Genomic DNA, 17,902 nt, shown 5'->3' on the forward strand with positions numbered 1-17,902 from the left:
ATTCCCAAGTGAAACTCCCATAGAGAAACTAATTTTTTATTTGTGAATGGTTATCAACTGGAGATAGCTTTTGTGTTAGACGTGAGGACATGTGTTCATTTCTTTCAGTTTCAGGGCTCCATCTGGTGCAAACCCCTGCTTTAATGTGTGCATGTGGCTTCGGTCTCTGTGAGTTTATATATGCATAGATCTGTGATCTTGTTGGGTTTAGATGGTCTTATTTTCCTGATATCCTCTAATACTCTCCAGCTCTTAGACATATTTGCTCTTTTTCTTTGGAGTTCCCCAAGACTTAAGGGAAGAGATATTGGTTGGAAACATCCCACTTAGGACAGAGTGTTCTGCGTGCGCTCTCTCTCTCTCTGCATATTGTCTGGCTCTTTTTATTTGTTCCCATTTGTTACAGAATATAATAGGAATCATATTATTTTTCATTCCATTTGTAGAATAGTAGTACTTGGTTTACTCCTTGGTCTCTGGGCTATCCAATCTCTAGTTCTGGTCACAAGAGCAGTGTGTGTGTGTGTGTGTGTGTGTGTGTGAGAGAGAGAGAGAGAGAGAGAGAGAGAGAGAGAGAGGAATGGGGAGTGGAACATGAATTCCATCTCAAGATGCTGACTTTAAATCAGCTCATATACTTGTTGGTTACTACCATATCCTTTGTGCCACCACTGTACTAACGGATCTTGCAGTCATGGCTGCCTTTATCACGTGAGTACTGGAATAGAACACAGGTCCTCATGCTTTCAGGTTAAGAACTTTACAGAAAGACCCATCTGCCAGTCCTTGCAGGGGTTGCCTCTGCATTCTATTTTTTTCCTCCCCAGTTTTTATTCTTGTTAAAGATGAGTTTTTGTGTAGGATCAAGATGTAACTCAGCAGCTTCTGGTTAATGGTATTTTGCAAAGGACTCTTCTCTGTGCAAGGTTTAACAAACATGTGTTGCATGTATTTGCCCTTGGTGATCTATCAGTGTAGACCATGACTTTGGGTATCTGGTTTGTTCCAGAGAGTGCTTTGATGCCTGTGTTTAAAAACCTTGTGTGGGTTTCCTTAGACAGCAGTTACACATTAATTTTAAAATGGCTTCTTTATAGTAGTTCATGCCATGCTGTATTTTGAGGAAACATTCAGTGAATATCTGTAGAGTAGAATCAGTTAAAAAAGATAACACAACAAACAGTCAACAAAACAAAACAAAACAAAACAAAACAAAACAAAACCCCACTTTCTCTCTCTCAAAGCAGATTTTATTGACAAGAGCCTGTTAGGAGTCAGATGCTTCTGAAAGGCATTTCATTTGTGTTTCCATATATTCAAGATGACTCCAAGCCTTTCCTGGATTTTCATGGCTAGTAAGGGTGTCATGACAGCAGAAAAGCACAGCAGATGAAAAGCTGAGCTCATTACCATGCTTAAATGTCAACAGAGTTCATGTTAAAACACATACACACACACACAGGCATACACACACAGACACACACACCTTTTAATGTGAGAATCGGCACTGGGCCATACATACACATGCACCATCTGCCAAAGCACCTTTGAAGTCCTGGGTATCCATATCCTTTGAAGTGACACAGTCATCGTTCAACACAAACAAGGCTGCTTAGTGCAGCACCAGCCAAGAGATGAAAGAAACTGCCCCTCCCACCTGAATAACTGTTGCTGTTTTAATTAAAAAGCTACTATTCACCTTTGACAGAAAATTAACTTCAGAGTATCATCCTTCTGGCACTAACTTTGGAGCTTCTACATGCACAACTTGGTGATGTTATTTTATTCCATGTGAAAGTTTCAGCTGTAAACATAGTCTCCAAGCCTCATTGTAATACTACTAATGTAGAAAAAGCAACAAAAGAAACAAAACAGAACAATAATCCGTAGAAGTGGCCAAGTTTATCTTTAACCAAACAGTAGTGATGCTATTTTGCACCTTCTTTTGGGACTCCATATTTGGACTGCTAAGTCTAATATAAACAATTAACTGAGTCATCAGAGTCAGCTCAGCTAAAATGTCCACTCTTGAAATTTTTTAAATAAAATTTTTATTTTTATATATTAATTAGTTTATTCATTTTGTATCCCAGCTTTAGCCCCCTTCCTCATTCCCTCCCCATCCCATCCTCCCCCCCTCATCTCCTCCCATGCTCCTTTCCAAGTCCACTGAGAAGGGAGGTCCTCCTCCCCTTCCATCTGACCCTAGATTATCAGGTCTCATCAGGACTGGCTGCATTGTCTTCCTCTGTCACATGTTAAGGCTGCACCCCAGAGGGGGAGGTGATCAAAGAGCCAGCCACTGCGTTCATGTCAGAGACAGTCCTTGTTCTCCTTACTAGGGAACCTAACTGGACACTGACCTGCCAAGGGTTACATCTGAGCAGGGGTTCTAGGTTATATCCATAGATGATCCTTGGTTGAAGTATCAGTCTCAGAAAATACACCTGTGTCCAGATTTTTTGGTTCTGTTGCTTTCCTGTGGAGCTCCTGTCCTCTCCTGGTCTTATTATCTCCCTGTTCTTTACTAAGATTTGCTGCACTCTGCCCAGTTTGGTTATGAGTCTCAGCATCTGCTTTGATGTACTGATGGGTAAAGTCTTTCAGAAGCCCTTTGTGGTAGGCTCTTGTCTTACTTCCTGTTCTCTCCTTTCTCCAATGAAACTTGTATAACCACTTTGGCATCAATCTGGCACTTTCTCAGACAATTATAAATAGTGCTTCCCCAAGATCCAGCTATACCATTCCTAGGCATATATCCAAAATATACTCAAGTACATACCAAAGACATTTGTCGAGCTATGTTCATAGTATCTTTATTTGTAATAGCCAGAACCTGGAAACAACCCAGATGCCGTTCAAATGAGGAATGGATATCGAAGTTGTGGTACATTTACACAATGGAATACTACTCAGCAATTAAACACAGGGAAATCATGAAATTTGCAGGCAAATGGTGGGATCTAGAAAAGATCATCCTGAGTGAGGTATCCCAGAAGCAAAAAGACACACACTGTATATACTCACTTATAAGTGGATATAAGACATATAATATATGATAAACATACTAAAATCTGTATACCTAAGGAAGCTGAGCAAGAGGGAGGACCCTGGGTACAAGGATCAATCCTAATTCAGAAAGACAAATGGGATGGACACTCTTCAAATGTTTTACCTGACCTTTAGCAAAACCCAAGGTAATTCATTTTCACAGGAACTGCCTTAGTTTGGCTTCTATCTGAGGTCTTATATGTCTCCCACTTTCCATAGTCAGCTCATTTTCTCTCACTCCCCACTCATACTTACTTCATTAGGAATTGGTTCTTTTCACCCTACAGTATTTTTCTCACACATTGATCATTTTTAAGTACTGGTTTAACTAAGTTAATCACCATCAGGTTCTGGGATTTTACCTAGACAAATATGTCTACTCTTTCACATTGTCAACTAGAATGTGTTAACTGGATACCTACCACTGAGTCCTAGGTGAAAAAAAATTGAATTTAAGTAAATCCTTACATGTGAATATTGTCCTGATGATGACATGAATTAATAAACACAAATAAAACACAAAGTGAATTACAGCAATATGATGATATAAGAAGGACTTTACAGCATATTCTGAAAAGAAATTAAAATGCTGTAGAAGAGGTGACATTAAATACCTGGATTGGGAAAAATAAACTTTTTTCTTCAATAGTATAAGTGCTTTATTTAACAGTTGCAGGTTATCCCATTGGTCAATTGGTGGATTTCCAGGACCCAGCAGCAAACCAGCACAACCTCCTAGCTTCTCTTTCTGACCTCAGTAGGGTGAGCATATCACCCTTTCCAACAGGGCCTTTGATGTTTTGGATGATAGAGTGGCTGTGTAATCCATAAATTCTATAGGCACCTGCATGTACTGTCCCTGAGAACCAGCCCTGCCCAGCACTTTGGTTACCCTAGCTAGCTTGGTAAACTGCACGCGTCTCTTGTCCATGACAACGGTAATCTGGTGGAGAGAGGGAAAAGAAAATTTATCAACAAAAAATGTATGATATTTTGCAGGACGATAAAAAAAAAATCAGCAGTCAAGGCTCCCCTTGGGTACATAGTGAGTTTGAGGTTAACCTGAGCTGTAAAGCCACATCTCAAAAATACAGTACAAACAAGCAAGATGGATGAGATAAGTTGGACATAATATGCTTGAAAAGAGGAGGGAAACTGAGAACATAGAGGTTGCAAAAGAAGGGCCAGGAGTGATAGTAGTAAGCCCTGTCACCACACAGATGTACCCAGAAATCAATGTCCACATGTCAGACTAATGTACCCTGCCTTTCTCAGCTGTGACCTTTAGACACACTTATGAGTAATTCAGTAATTCTTTTCTTTTGTTTGTTATTATTAGTTACATTTTATTAACTCTATATCCCAGCTTTATCCCACTCTTTTATTCCCTCCCAATCCCACCCTCCCTCCCTCAGCTTCTCCCTGCCCCTTTCCAAGTCCACTGATAGGGGAGGACCTCCTCCCCTTTCCTCTGGCCCTGTTTTATCAGGTATCTTCAGGGCTGGCTGCAAAGTCCTCCTCTGTGGCCTAGCAGAACTGCTCCTCCCTTGGGGGGTGGGGAGTCAAAGAGCCTGCCATTGAGTTCCTGTCAGAGATAGTCCCTGTTCCCCTTACTATGGGAAACCAATTGATTATTGAGCTACCACGAGCTTCGTCCGAGTAAAGGTTCTAGGTTATATCCATACATGGTCTTCCTATTGAATCCTAATTGTTCACTTAAAAATTAGAAATATTAAGACACATTGCACATTATTTTTTTGCATTCCAAATTATTATTATTATTATTTTTGTTGGGAAGTTTAACTTCCCCCTAAGGCACAGAATTTTTTTTTTTTTGTGGTTTTTCTATTTTTTTTTTGTTCTTTTTTTTATTATTATTTTTTTCTTTTTAGTTACATTTTGTTAACTCTGTGTCCCAGCTGTATCCCGCTCCCTCATTCCCTTCCCAACCCCACACTCCCTCCCTGGTCTCCTCCCTGCCCCTTTCCAAGTCCACTGATAGGGGAGGACCTCCTCCCCTTTCATCTGACCCTGTTTTATCAGGTATCTTCAGGGCTGGCTGCAAAGTCCTCCTCTGTGGCCTAACAGACTGCTCCTCCCCGGGGGGAGGGGGTGTCAAACAGCCTGCCCTTGAAATCCTGTTAGAAATAGTCCGTGTTCCCCTTACTTTGGAAAACTACTTGGTTACTGAGCTACCATGGGCCACATCCGAGCAGAAGTTCTAGGTTATATCCATAGATGGTCCTTGGTTGAGTGTCAGTCTCAGAAAAGACCCGGCACAGAATTCTTATTGTCATGGATATTATTCAAAACATACAAAACACTATGTTCCTCAGTCATCTAGGATCACATTCACAAGAGGGCTCAGCATAGCTCAAAGACCAAACAACAAAGACTATTATTTAAATAGAGACGGTAAGGAGAAGCTTCCATATTTCAGGAAGAAAGACGACCTATATAATATGTAGCAGAAATATGGGGGAAGGGGCACAAAATTTAGAGAGGATATACTGGAAAAAACCCTGAAAGGATATCTATGAATGCACTGCTGAGCTCCAAAGAAAACAAAACGAATCTCTAAAATTAAGATTAAAAAACAAACTAGTCAGCTAACTCAATGCTAGTGAATGAAGCAAGGAGAAATTGTACATAAAAGAGGTAGTAACCCAGGGGTAGTGATACCAAAATTTGGACCCAAAGGGGAAAATTGCACCTCTATGAGGTAAAATACAGAACTACAGACAATCATTCAATCAACCAGCCAATACAAACCAACAAACCCTAAAATAATAAAAGTAATGTCAGATTGTTGCTATACCCTAGGTCTCAACTGAATCTAGAACAAAAGTACTGTAGATTAAGGTATCCAGCAAAATTCCAATAAAACTGGAAAATATTTACACTGTAAAGGGTTTTATGGCAAATACTCTGAGTCTTCCAGCCTCAACAAGCCATGTCTGTCCATAAATACACCATGACAAACAAAATAATGATTCATTACCAAAAGAGAGGATTCAAGCACTGTATTCAAAACTGAGACAGCCAGATAAAGGGTTCAGTGACTCATGTTCATCTTCTAGGTACATACATGAACTATAGCTTTAAAAAAGGGATGAAATGGTACGAAGGACTCGGGGGACGTGTAATCAAGATGTAGTGGGGTTGATCCTGTCTCATCACTGGATCCACAAGGTGATTCAAAGACATCCTGAATGCTCGAGCAGCAAGGTGCTTGTGAGATTTCTCTTGCCTATGGTCAAACCGGTGTTCTCCATCCCTATTCTCATTTGAGGATGTTCACAAGGTTCCACTCTTCCTAGGCAAACCAATGTTTTCCACACCTGTCATCACCTGGGGATATTTTCCTGGAGAATCTCTGTTCACAACGTTCCACTCCTCCTGGGTTTCAAGGTGACTCCAGGTTTGGAAAATGACAAAGACCTTTAGGTGGTATGACTCAATACACTGACGAAGAGGACAATAAAATGCCTGGGTTACTTTTATCTCGGAGTCTTCTGCCTTGTTAGATAGGTTAGGCACTGCTGATTTCTAGATAGCCAATCCTTGAATGGTTAACACACTTATGTGCAGAGGTAGGCAGTGACTTAAAGGAGACTAATGTAAATGCAAGTGGACATGCCAGGTTAGATCCTGTTTTTCATTACTTTATTGGACCACAGGAAAAAATCCTTTCAAAAACGGTTTCTAAATGCCTGTTTAAAATCACCCAGCAGACAGGGAAGCAAGACACCAGCAGCAAGAGTCCACCTATGAATAAATCAGAAAGAAGTAACTGACACTCTTGATGGCTTTATCAACGGAGATTATTAAGAAAGCCTGTGAATGAGTTATACATGAAATAAAAATACTCCAACAGTATTACTGCTGTTCAACTTAGTTATAGAGTTGCAACTCCCAGACATAAAATTAAATAAAATTATCAGATATAATAAAATCTGTACACCTAAAAAAGCTAAGCAAGAAGGAGGACCCTGGGTAAGATGATCAATCCTCATTCAGAAAGGCAAACTGGATAGATATCTGAAGACAGTGAAAACAGAGAACAGGACAGGAGCCTACCATAGAAGACCTCTGAAATATTCTACCTAGCAGGGAATCAAAGCAGATGTTGAGACTCATAATGAAACTTTGGTCACAGTGCAGGAAATCTTATGAAAGAAGTGGGAGATGAAAGACCTGGAGGGGACAAGAGCTCCACAAGGAGAGCAACAAAACCAAAAATCTTGGCCCAGGGGTCTTTTCTGAGATTAGTACTCCAACCAAGGACCATGCATGGAGATAATCTAGAACGCCTGCACAGATATAGCCATGGCAGTTCAGTGTCCAAATGAGTTCCTTAGCAAGGGTAACAGGGACTATCTCTGACATGAACTCAGTGGCTGGCTCTTTGAGCACCTCTCCCTGAGGGAGGGAGTGCAGCCTTACCAGGCCACAGAGGAAGACAATGCAGACAGTCCTGATGAGACCTGATAGGCTAGGATCAGAGGGAAGGGGATGAGGACCTCCCCTATCAGTGGACTGGGGAAGGGGCATGGAAAGAGAAGAGGGAGGGAGGATGGGATTGGGAGGGGATGAAGGAGAAGGCTACAGCTGGGATACAAAGTGAATAATTTGTAATTAATAATAAACAAATAAATTAAAAAAGAATTAACAAAAAATATCATAAATTAAAATATTATTACCTACATAAATGCCATATTTGATATGTAAAGAAAAACAACATTAGTAAAAGAATATAATATGATACTTAGCTAAGTGATAAATTATGATTGATTTACAATTTAACATACCAGTCATGATACAATGCTATTTAAAAACATTAATGCTGTTTGCAAAAGAATTATTTTTCATCAAGTACTTTCTCTGTGTAATGTCCTTAGCTCTCCTGAACTTGATTTATAGACCAGGCTGGCCTTGAACTCACAGAGATCCACCTGCCTCTACCTCCCTGATTGCTGAGATTACAAGCATGCACCACTGTGTCTGGCATTATTTTTTTTTAATAGAGAAAATACAGAAATACATTATGATAAGAAATGTGCTGCCTTTGTAATGGAAAAGTTTGATTTGATGTAAATTCATTAAAGAATACATAAGGAGATATCATAGACCTGAAATATATAATATAAAAAAAATTCAACTCTAAAATTAGGTTAAAGAGTCCAATACAATAGAAAAAAATGATGTTTCTACCACGTTTTTGTCAACTATTTTTAATATGTGTGTGGAAAAACAAAGGTACATACTAACCCAGGAGACTCATAGGAAGACACAGTTACTACAGCCATTTGCTTATGTCAAGATAAAGAAATGGAGAGTAGACACACTAATGAAGTAGAATTGAAACACTAGAAATAAACATGTATAGACGTAGAATGTTAATTACATGAAATGTGCAAAGACTGCTAAATTGACAAAGTGTAAATTGGTGTAACATTTCATTGTTTTGAAAGAAAGAGCATTAACTGATAAAACAATATACCAGTTTCTCTGTACTGTTGGTCATGAGGAAGCATTCAGAACAAGACCAATTTGGAGAAGGAACAGGTTAATTTCATCTTACAGTCCCAGATCACAGACATTTTAGTATGGTTATCACAGACATTTAGTATGGATCACAGAATTTTAGTATGGTTATCCTGTATTATATGGCCAATATCTGCCTCACAGACTTCTTTAAATGAAATCAGACACCCACTGATGGCAGGAGCAGAAGTAGCAGGAAACTCGGAGGAATGATGCTTACTGGTTTGCCTCTCAGCTCATGGTCTGGCATCTGCTTGTCTAGCCCATGCTCAATAGGCTGGCCCTCCTACAGTAATCTGCAATCAAATGAGTGTCTCACAGACATCCCTACAGGTCAGTTAGAGCAGGCAGTCTCCCTATTGAAATACGCTCAGATACTCCAGACTGTGCCGAGGTCAGAGCCTAGTTTAACAGTCACCAGCGTGTGCTTCTAGGTAAATTACAATCTTGTATGCATGAATCAAAGATGACAGACTTTGGATAAAGTCACACAGGCATGGCTTTATGACTTTAGAATGTGAAAGAATTTCTACAACTAAGTATAGTCCCACAAAATATAAATAAAGCAGTTGACTATGTGTTAAAGTAAGCATATACAATTTATCAGAAAACTTTCGCTAAAAAAGGCAAAGCTGGTGGAAGGTGTTTCTACAGCACGTAAATCACAGGGCGTCTGTTCTTATTTATACGAAGAAATAAGTTGAGGGTTCACGAAGGGGAAAGTGGCATAATAGGTGGGAGGTTTAAATGGAAAGAGGGGTGGGAGGGTAGGGCAGAGGATGGGTTGGTGAGAGGGATATCTTACACTAAGAATGGTCAAAAATCCACATAGAAACCTCCCATTCCACAAGCTTACAAATATCGATCTATAGAGCAAGTTCCAGACACTATTCATTCTGTAGGGCACAGTGACACTCTGCAAGAGTGGAAATATACGAATTTAACCACGAAAAGCAAAATAAAATTGAAGGCAACATATTTAATCGGTGGCTATGACAGAGCCGGGAAAATGGCCACACCAGATAACTAAAAAGAAAGATTAAAGTTAGAAGTTTGTGGTTAATGGGCAGAGTTCTGCAATACGTCCTGTCAACGGGTTTCATCAAAGGGCAGGGGCTGTCACTGGTCACAGATCTTCATTGTCTCTATTTAATTGAATTTAGAAGGCAGCCATAAAGTCGGCTTTGTGTAAAGCTTAATGCTTGATTCTGAAGTACACGGGTGTTTGATCCTCTGTCAGTGGTCTGCTGAGAGCTGGTTAACACTGACTTTCTGATAAATAATTTCCCTTAAACCTAAAAGATCAGAACAGCTTCTGGTAACACGGACAGAACTGAACGTGTCAGTGGCTAAGGTGAGGTCTCACTTATTTTCAATGCAAGAGGATTGTTTTCAATCACAATGTCCAATTTTGATTTCTTTAATGCTATTAGAACAAAACAATTTAGGATACAGAATGAAAAGTAAATAAACAAAATTAACAGGAGCCCAGTGTTGCTGAGCCTTCTGAAATGATTTTGGTTTAGTGTTTAAATGCATCCAACTGATAACATCCAGGTGGCAAAAACAGAATTTAAAAATATCTAAAGCTTGCAATGACTTTTGCACTTACATATTTTATGACTTTGTATTTGCAAATAATGGCCTTGATAACATACTTATGTTAATAGTTTTCAACAAGATTACTCTCCCCTTAGTTGGTGATGGCACATTCTATTTAACATTTGTTTGTTTTTGTGTGTGTGTGTTTATATGCACATGGATATATCAAGTCCACCTCAGCTGGCTTCTCCATTGCTCTCTACTGTATTGTTTGAGACAGATTCTCAATGAAGGTGGAACTAACTGATGGGTGGATTTGATGACCAGCAAACTAAGGGGATCCTCCCATCTGTCCTTCCTTTCATTGGTATTATAGGTCTGCACTGCTGTGTCTGGTTTTTACATGATACTTTAACTGCAACTCTAGTCTCCATTTTACCTACTTTTCCTACTACATAGCTTTACCTACATAAGCCATCTCATCATCCCCTACATACATGTATGTATGTGTGTATGTATGCATGCATGTGTGTATGTATGTATGTATGTATGTATGTATTTATTTAGGACTTATTCTGTCTCTTTGCTGCCCAATTTTACTTATACTTCCTTGGAGTAGTAGTTCTGTCCTTCAGGGTCTCAGCCTTGTCATATGTAGCTATGAGGGCATATATTAGATCACACTTATCTTGAGAGACAGAATTAACTTGTCCCTTGAGGAAATTTGCAAACTACCCAACTAGCAAGAACAGCTGAACTGTTCTTCATCCACATTGTTTTCACTTGCTTTTCTTACTTTTGTTTCATCTTAGATTCTGAGCAATGGCTTCAAATGTAATGGCCAGACCTGGCCTCAGACCAGATCAGAGTCTCCAGGGAAAGCTGAGGACTTCCCTGAGTCAGCTGAATGATGTAGTACATTCTTCTTAAGACACAACAGTCATCCTGCTGAAGGGTACTTTTATTCTAATATATGTATCCCACTCATGTTTTTCTTTGTTAGCAGACACAAGTGGATGATGAAATTATCAATAAGTTTCTAATGATTGGAATGAAAATCCACCATCCTCAGTGATTTATTGTGAAGAATGTGGTACTTAAAACAAGAAATATCCATCTTCTTTGAAAAGGGGCAATCAGACAACTTTAACACTCATGTTTAATTTCACAACATTAAATTCATGCTGAATTGCTATAGTCTTAACTAATGGATAGGGTTAATTATCATTTCAATGCTCAGCTTGGCCTAGTGACCCATGGAATCCTGATGTGCCACAAAATTTAAAATTGGTTCCCACAGTCTGAATACCACATTTATACTGTATCTCACTTTTTCTTTCCCTTCTCTGTACTGATTTGTTGTTGTTGTTTCTTTTTGTTTTTTGAGACAAGGTTTCTCTGTGTAGCCTTGATTGTCCTGGACTCACTTTGTATACCAGGCTGGCCTTAAACTCACAGAGATCTGCCTGCCTCTGCCTCCTTGAGCACTGGGATTACAGCCGTGTGTCACCGCACCATGCTTCTGCACTGATTTTTAATACTCACATTGCAAGTGCTTTGTTTTTGTTTTTTGTTGTGTTTGTTTGTTTGTTTGTTTTGGTTGGTTGGTTTTTTGTTGTTGATTTGTTTTGTTTTGAGACAAGATTTTTCTATGTAGTCTTGTCTGTACTGGACTTACTTTGTAGACTGGACTGGCCTTCAACTCAGAGATCTGCCTGCACTGTCCCCCTGAGCTGAGATAACAAGCATGTTCCACAGCACCTAACAATTTGAAGCTTTCATTACAAACATACAGAGTGGATATGATATATTTTGATAATAACATCTCCCATTATCTTCTCTTAGCCCTTTTAACAAGTTGTGACAGAGTTTCTTTATATAGTCTATACTGGGCTTGACTCTGCCTACTCCTCCCTCAGAGCAGAGAAGGCTGAGATAGTGATTGGATATTTACCATCAAACCTGCCTCCTGTCTCACTCTTTTCTGTTCTTCTGATCCACATGCCTTCGCTTATGCTCCCTCACAGCACTGAAAGTCCATCTTCTCTCTTCCATTGGGAGGTTTCCCTTCACTCAAGTTTGTTGATGTTGCTGTTTGTGCTGTTGCAGTTATTGCTTTTGCTTCTTTTTCTCTTGTTTGAGACAAGGTTTCTCTGTGCAGCATGAACTGATCTAAACTTGCATTATTACCTGGGATGCGCTCAAACTCCAGATCCCTTTGTCTCTTCTTCAGGAGTTCTAGGATAAGCACCATCATAACCAAATTCTCTGTGTTTCTGTCTCTGGTCTCTCAAACTCTCTCTCTCTCTCTCTCTCTCTCTCTCTCTCTTTGCTTCCTTTCAAAGTATTAAGAAATTTTCAAATTTAATATTTTAGATTCTGTCTTCCAGATTCCATTTTTTACGCTAAAGCGTTAAAGCAGCACTTTTCATATAACTGATATTGTTTATTTCCAGTAGATTTTTAGAAGGGATATTTGAATTGATTACCACACGATCAAAGTCCTCAGAGAAATCCATAACCAGTAAATATATCAGGGTTAGAAATGTTTATGTTGAGTAGGGAAATCTCATTAAGCTCAGACCTCTGCATCTCGTGTGCTTCAGGAGTCAGTGAGCATGCCCCTTTATGTCTCTGATGCGGCTTTGAGATGATGTTTCGGTAGAAGCCAGTCAGTTATTCAATGCCTCTTTGATGATACCCATCTCCCTAATATGTGGCCTCTGATCTTCCCACCTTGAGTGCAGCTGAAAGCTAAGGGGATGATTTAAGCCCTGGGATGCACTCAGTTGTTGATTTATTCTATCATGATCATAGGATGTTTATGTAGGACCACTTTCATCAGAGATTCTTCTGAAAGCTTTAGAAACCAGCTACTGAAAATAAGCAGAGGAGAGATCTTTCTCTTTATGCATCATATTTTTTTTCAGTTCTCATAATTGTTAACTTCCCTTTTTTTCTGTTCTTCCTCATACTGGGGCCCACAATCTAAAATGAAGAAATTAACAAAAAAAATGTTATTATATTAAATGACAGAGGAGGATAGGAAGATAGGAGCAGAACAGCCTGTCTCTGAATAGGCAGCTAGATCACACCTCTGTGCAGTTAACTTATCTAAAAGACTGCCCACATCTTTTGTGACCACACCTGCATCTTAGGCTCTTTGCCATCTACCACCTTTAATAATCTTACTTTCTGTTGGCTATTTATTTTTTTATTTAAGGATATCTCTTCAAAACCTTGCCATAAACAAAAAATTAAATGAGGTGACATTTATTTTAGGAATAATCCCTGCTTTTGCTCCATAATCTTGCCTAAGATTAGCAGCAAAGGAAAAGCCACTGTTTTAAGGAAGTCACTCAGTGACTTCCTTTTTAATTTTTTTCTCACTTGAGAAGTCAACATTATTTTCCTGTGTTTTAGTTTTGACACCAGTTCAGTTTTAGGACACTGTGAATCTAAGCTCAATGTCTGAGTGAAGCCACATGCACTCCCTTGGGAACGCTTACCATAAAAGTGTTGCCAGCCAGGCTGAGTGGAGGTCTGTAGAGAGCGTGTAGCTCCCTGAGAACCCAGACACAGCTGCTGGATTTCAGGCATTGTGTGAGAACAGTGGGGGACAGTTTAGCTAAGCAGTGTCTTCCTTTGGGTTCATTGACTCATTCTCTCCCCAGATCAAATCACAAGGGTACTGAGCTACTGAATCGACTGCCTAAAGTGCTCCAGGAAACTTTAATGTGTGCTGGAAAGAGTGAAGGGCACCGGTGCTTTCTGAAGCCTGAGAACCTCTGAAGGGAGATACTGGTGTCAGCTTTCCCTAGTAGGGAGATATGCTTTTATTGAATACTTTTGTGCAGTAGCCAAGCACACAAGTTTTGTGGACAGATCTTGACACGCTCTAGGACCATAAGGCTCAGGAGGTTGTAGCTTTGAAAATGCAATTATCTACAGCTCTTACTCATAAGCAGACCTTCACCAAATAAATACACCAACTAAGGTATAAAGAATATATAGGATTGTTATTTAAATGAGATGAGGCACATACCTAAATTTAGTATAATCTTTGTCCTATATCAAAGTACAGAGTCAAGATTAAATTTGCATTTTAATTCTCATCATGATCCCATCCTACCCATTTACCTGAAATCTTACTGCTTTCTTGCCTGTGGATTGGTTGTCAACTAAGAGAAACTATGTTTTTGTCTAGAGGTTCTGTCTGAAATGGAAAAATACATAAATAAATACAAATAAAAAAGAGAAGAAAAAAAAAAAGACAAACAGGAAGTACAAATATAGATATGGAGATATAATTTCCAACATTCCCAGATGCTTTTAACATATAAATGAGCAGAGTTGATAGCTACATTTCGTATTTCCACCTTCCTGGACTAGGCAATGGATAAAGCTCACTGACATTGAGAGCAGTTTGTGAGATAAAATCCAATTAAAACTCAACAATCTCTAGTTTCACAAAGTTGAAGGATCTGCTCTTTTCCCATCCATTCACCAGCTCTACCTACTTCTTATGTTCCTGCCTACACTTCCCACTACATTTCCCTAGATCTTGACCCACAGCAACTAAAGAAAATCAGAGGAGAGGAGGATCTCCCTTATCAGTGGACTGGGGAAAGGGCATGGAAGGAGATGAGGGAGGGAGGTCGAGATTGGGTGGGAACAATGGAGGGGACTACAGCTGGGATACAAAGTGAATGAATTGTAATAAATAAAAAAATTAAAAAAATATATAAATTGAAATAAATGATAATAATAATAAAAAGAAAAGCAGACAGGGTAGACTGCCAGTTGTCAGGAAACTCTGTGGATGATGGCTTTATCCTGTTTAGATTCTATTTTGTTATCTTGAAATGAGAAGTGTAGTAATGTGCTTTCTGTTGCTGTAGTAAACACCAATACTAAAAGCAACATTGGGAGGGAGAATCTGTGGTGATTTCAATGAGAATGACGCCCATAGGCTCATCGGTTTGAAAGTTGGTGGAACTGTAGGGGAATTAGGAAGTTTTTTGTTTGTTTGTTTGTTTGCTTGTTTGAAGAACTTATCATTGGTGTTGTTCATTAAGGTTTAAAAGACGTACACAGTTCTCTCTCTGTCTCTCTCTCTGCCTGCTGTTTGGGAGCTCTCAGGTGTTCCTGTCATCTTACCTTAACTTCTTAGATCTGTCTTCACGGACCTTAAACCTTTTAAATAAATATGCCAGATTAAATGCTTTATTTTATAAGTCATCTTGGTCACAGTGCTATGCAACAACAATGAAAAGGGACTTTGGACTTGAAAAGTGGTTGAACACTGTAAATGGAGCTTAATGAAACTGTAATAGGAACATGGGAGACAGTAGGACTAACAGTAGTGGAGACTGTGGAAGTCCACATCAAGAGATTTCATAGGGAAATAATAGCAATAACTGGATCGACTAAAAATCTTCTGCCTTTGTCCTAAGAATTTGTCTGAAGACAAATTGAAAATTAATGGACTAATCTTATTATTTTTTTTTCTGTTAGAGAAGATTTTGAAACAGCCTAATATTGCCTCATTTATGCTAATTTTTAACACTCAAAAGCAGGTCTACAATAAAGAAAAGCAAATGGGATAAAGAGTAAAAGTACACCAGAAATGTAATGTTGGAGCCAAGGCTTAGGCTGAGAGGAATAAGAATGTTAAGGAGGGGCTTGATCTCAAAAAAAAAAGGAATAAAAGAAGAGGTCCTCACAGGGAAAGATCCCAACCTGTTAAAAATCCAACTGATAAATTAAAAGGTCCAAAATTTCTGTACTCCAATAGAAAAAAAAAAAAAGAAGAAGAAGAAAGACTTGTATAAATATGATCCCAGGAGGACAGGCTCCATCTCAAGTGGGCAGCTGATCATGGCAGCATCATCCATTTAGCTCTGGTTTAGAAATGTGAAGGATTTCACAAGTTAAACGGTTGTGAAAATTTCCCCCATGATTAAGAAGAACTGATTGGGATAGGAATGTAGCATAGGAATATATGAATGGATTCCCTGGGAGGCTAGTACATAAGTCTATGAAAGTAAAGCCTGTATTAGATTGGACACCACAAGATTTTAGAGTTCCAAGTCAGTGGGGTATCTACCAAGGATATAACCCTATACTTGGGGAGTAAAGCTAGCCCAAGAGAGACAGAGGAGAGAGAGAGAGAGCATTGAAATACCAGAGCCCAGAGACAGAGAAGAACCCTTCTCTGAGAAGGAAGAAAAGGTGCTCTGTGTTTACTGGTTTGCTGGCCTGCTGGTTAGCTGTACTGCCTGATAGCCTGAAAAAGAGATTGTTAATTGCCCAAAGATCCCAAGGACCCCAATCAGCAGGAACCAAGTCTAAAGAGATCTACATCTCCTGTCCCTTATAAGCTTCTTTCTTTCCTGCCTGAGGTCAGGGGTTTGAAGGGAGGTAGAGAGGTTAAGAAATCTCAACTAAAATAGAGTCTAAAAAGGAGCACCTATGGACTGTGGGGACTATCAATGGATAGTGTTTATTGTATTTCTCCTGCTGTTAGAACTGGGCAAAGGTCATGAAGAAGTAAATTTAAAACAAGCACTTATACAAATGTGAGTCACCACTCTCTTCTCTTCACCCTCTTGTATTTGTCAGGTTAATATGTTATTGTTCACGGTTGTCAGTCCACAAGCCTGAGATGAGAAGTTTTCTTCATGTCCAGCTGCACTGATACACCATGAGAAGGCTGCCTCCTCTGCCAACCTTACATAGAAAGAAAAACTGTACAGTATCATTCCATACCAACATGAAATGTTTCATATACCTCTGCATAGAAGTAGCATATTATGTTGGTGATGCAAAATATAAATATTCATGTGTATGTGTGCGTGCGTGTGTGCATCCATGACTTTATTTGTGTTCATGGAAGTCACTAGTCTACCTTCCCAAGTGGGAGAAAACTAAAATAGATAATGCTTCCTAGATACCAAGACACTAGAGTTTGGGCCTCAGAACCAGCAAAATTGTTATGGTCACAAGTTCTTGCATACAATGGGGTAAATGTATTTAAAAAATCCTAAAGCAATGAATCTGCATAGCTAACCCAAAGATATATAAATGCACATTTATCTGTTAAAAATTCACAATATAAGTGCAAAAACTAGCATTCAAACATCAATGAAAAATATATACCCATAACTCAAGAGTTACGGATGTTAGAGTTCATGTGTGTAATCTTGGCCACTGCTCAATTAATCTTATAGTTCCTGATGTGCAGGTTTAAAATATCATGTTGGGAATGTGTGTCATTCCACACTATTGAATGTATGCAGCAGCCACTGATACTCTTTCCTGAGAAAACTCAGTGGTTTGAAACACACTTTTTGAATGTAGATGTCAAAAAGAGTGCAAATTTCCCAAGGTTTTCTTGAAAGCATGATCTGAGCAAACATTTTCTTTATGGAGAGACAAATATTTCAAATGTAACATTTGTTGTCGATGCAGATCTTTCTGAGCTGTTTTCTAGATAGTCACACCTATTCACATTGGCACATCTGGTACCTCATTTTCATTTCTTTTGTCATAATCTCATCATTTAAGTTACTCACACTTAAGAGCATCGGGCCTTAATGATTTAGTACAGAACACTGGTGTACTAACACACCCTCACAGGTGACTGTCCTTCCTAAAAACCTCATCAAAATAAAGAGAGAGAGAGAGAGAGAATCCCAAATAGTGAAATATAATCATCTGAGTTTGGTCCTTCTCTCTCTCCCATGCAGACAAGCACACA

The 17,902-nt window shown here is 39.1% G+C and overlaps 1 pseudogene; it reads right to left on the reverse strand.

Moving 5' to 3' along the window:
- Positions 1–3,740: 3,740 nt before the first annotated feature.
- Positions 3,741–3,982, reverse strand: LOC129690147 (40S ribosomal protein S28-like; annotated as a pseudogene).
- Between the last annotated feature and the right edge of the window lie 13,920 nt (positions 3,983–17,902).

The sequence above is a fragment of the Psammomys obesus genome, unplaced genomic scaffold (assembly GCF_907164565.1).
Source record: "Psammomys obesus unplaced genomic scaffold, mPsaObe1.curated_primary_1811, whole genome shotgun sequence".
Classification (NCBI taxonomy): Eukaryota; Metazoa; Chordata; class Mammalia; order Rodentia; family Muridae; genus Psammomys; species Psammomys obesus.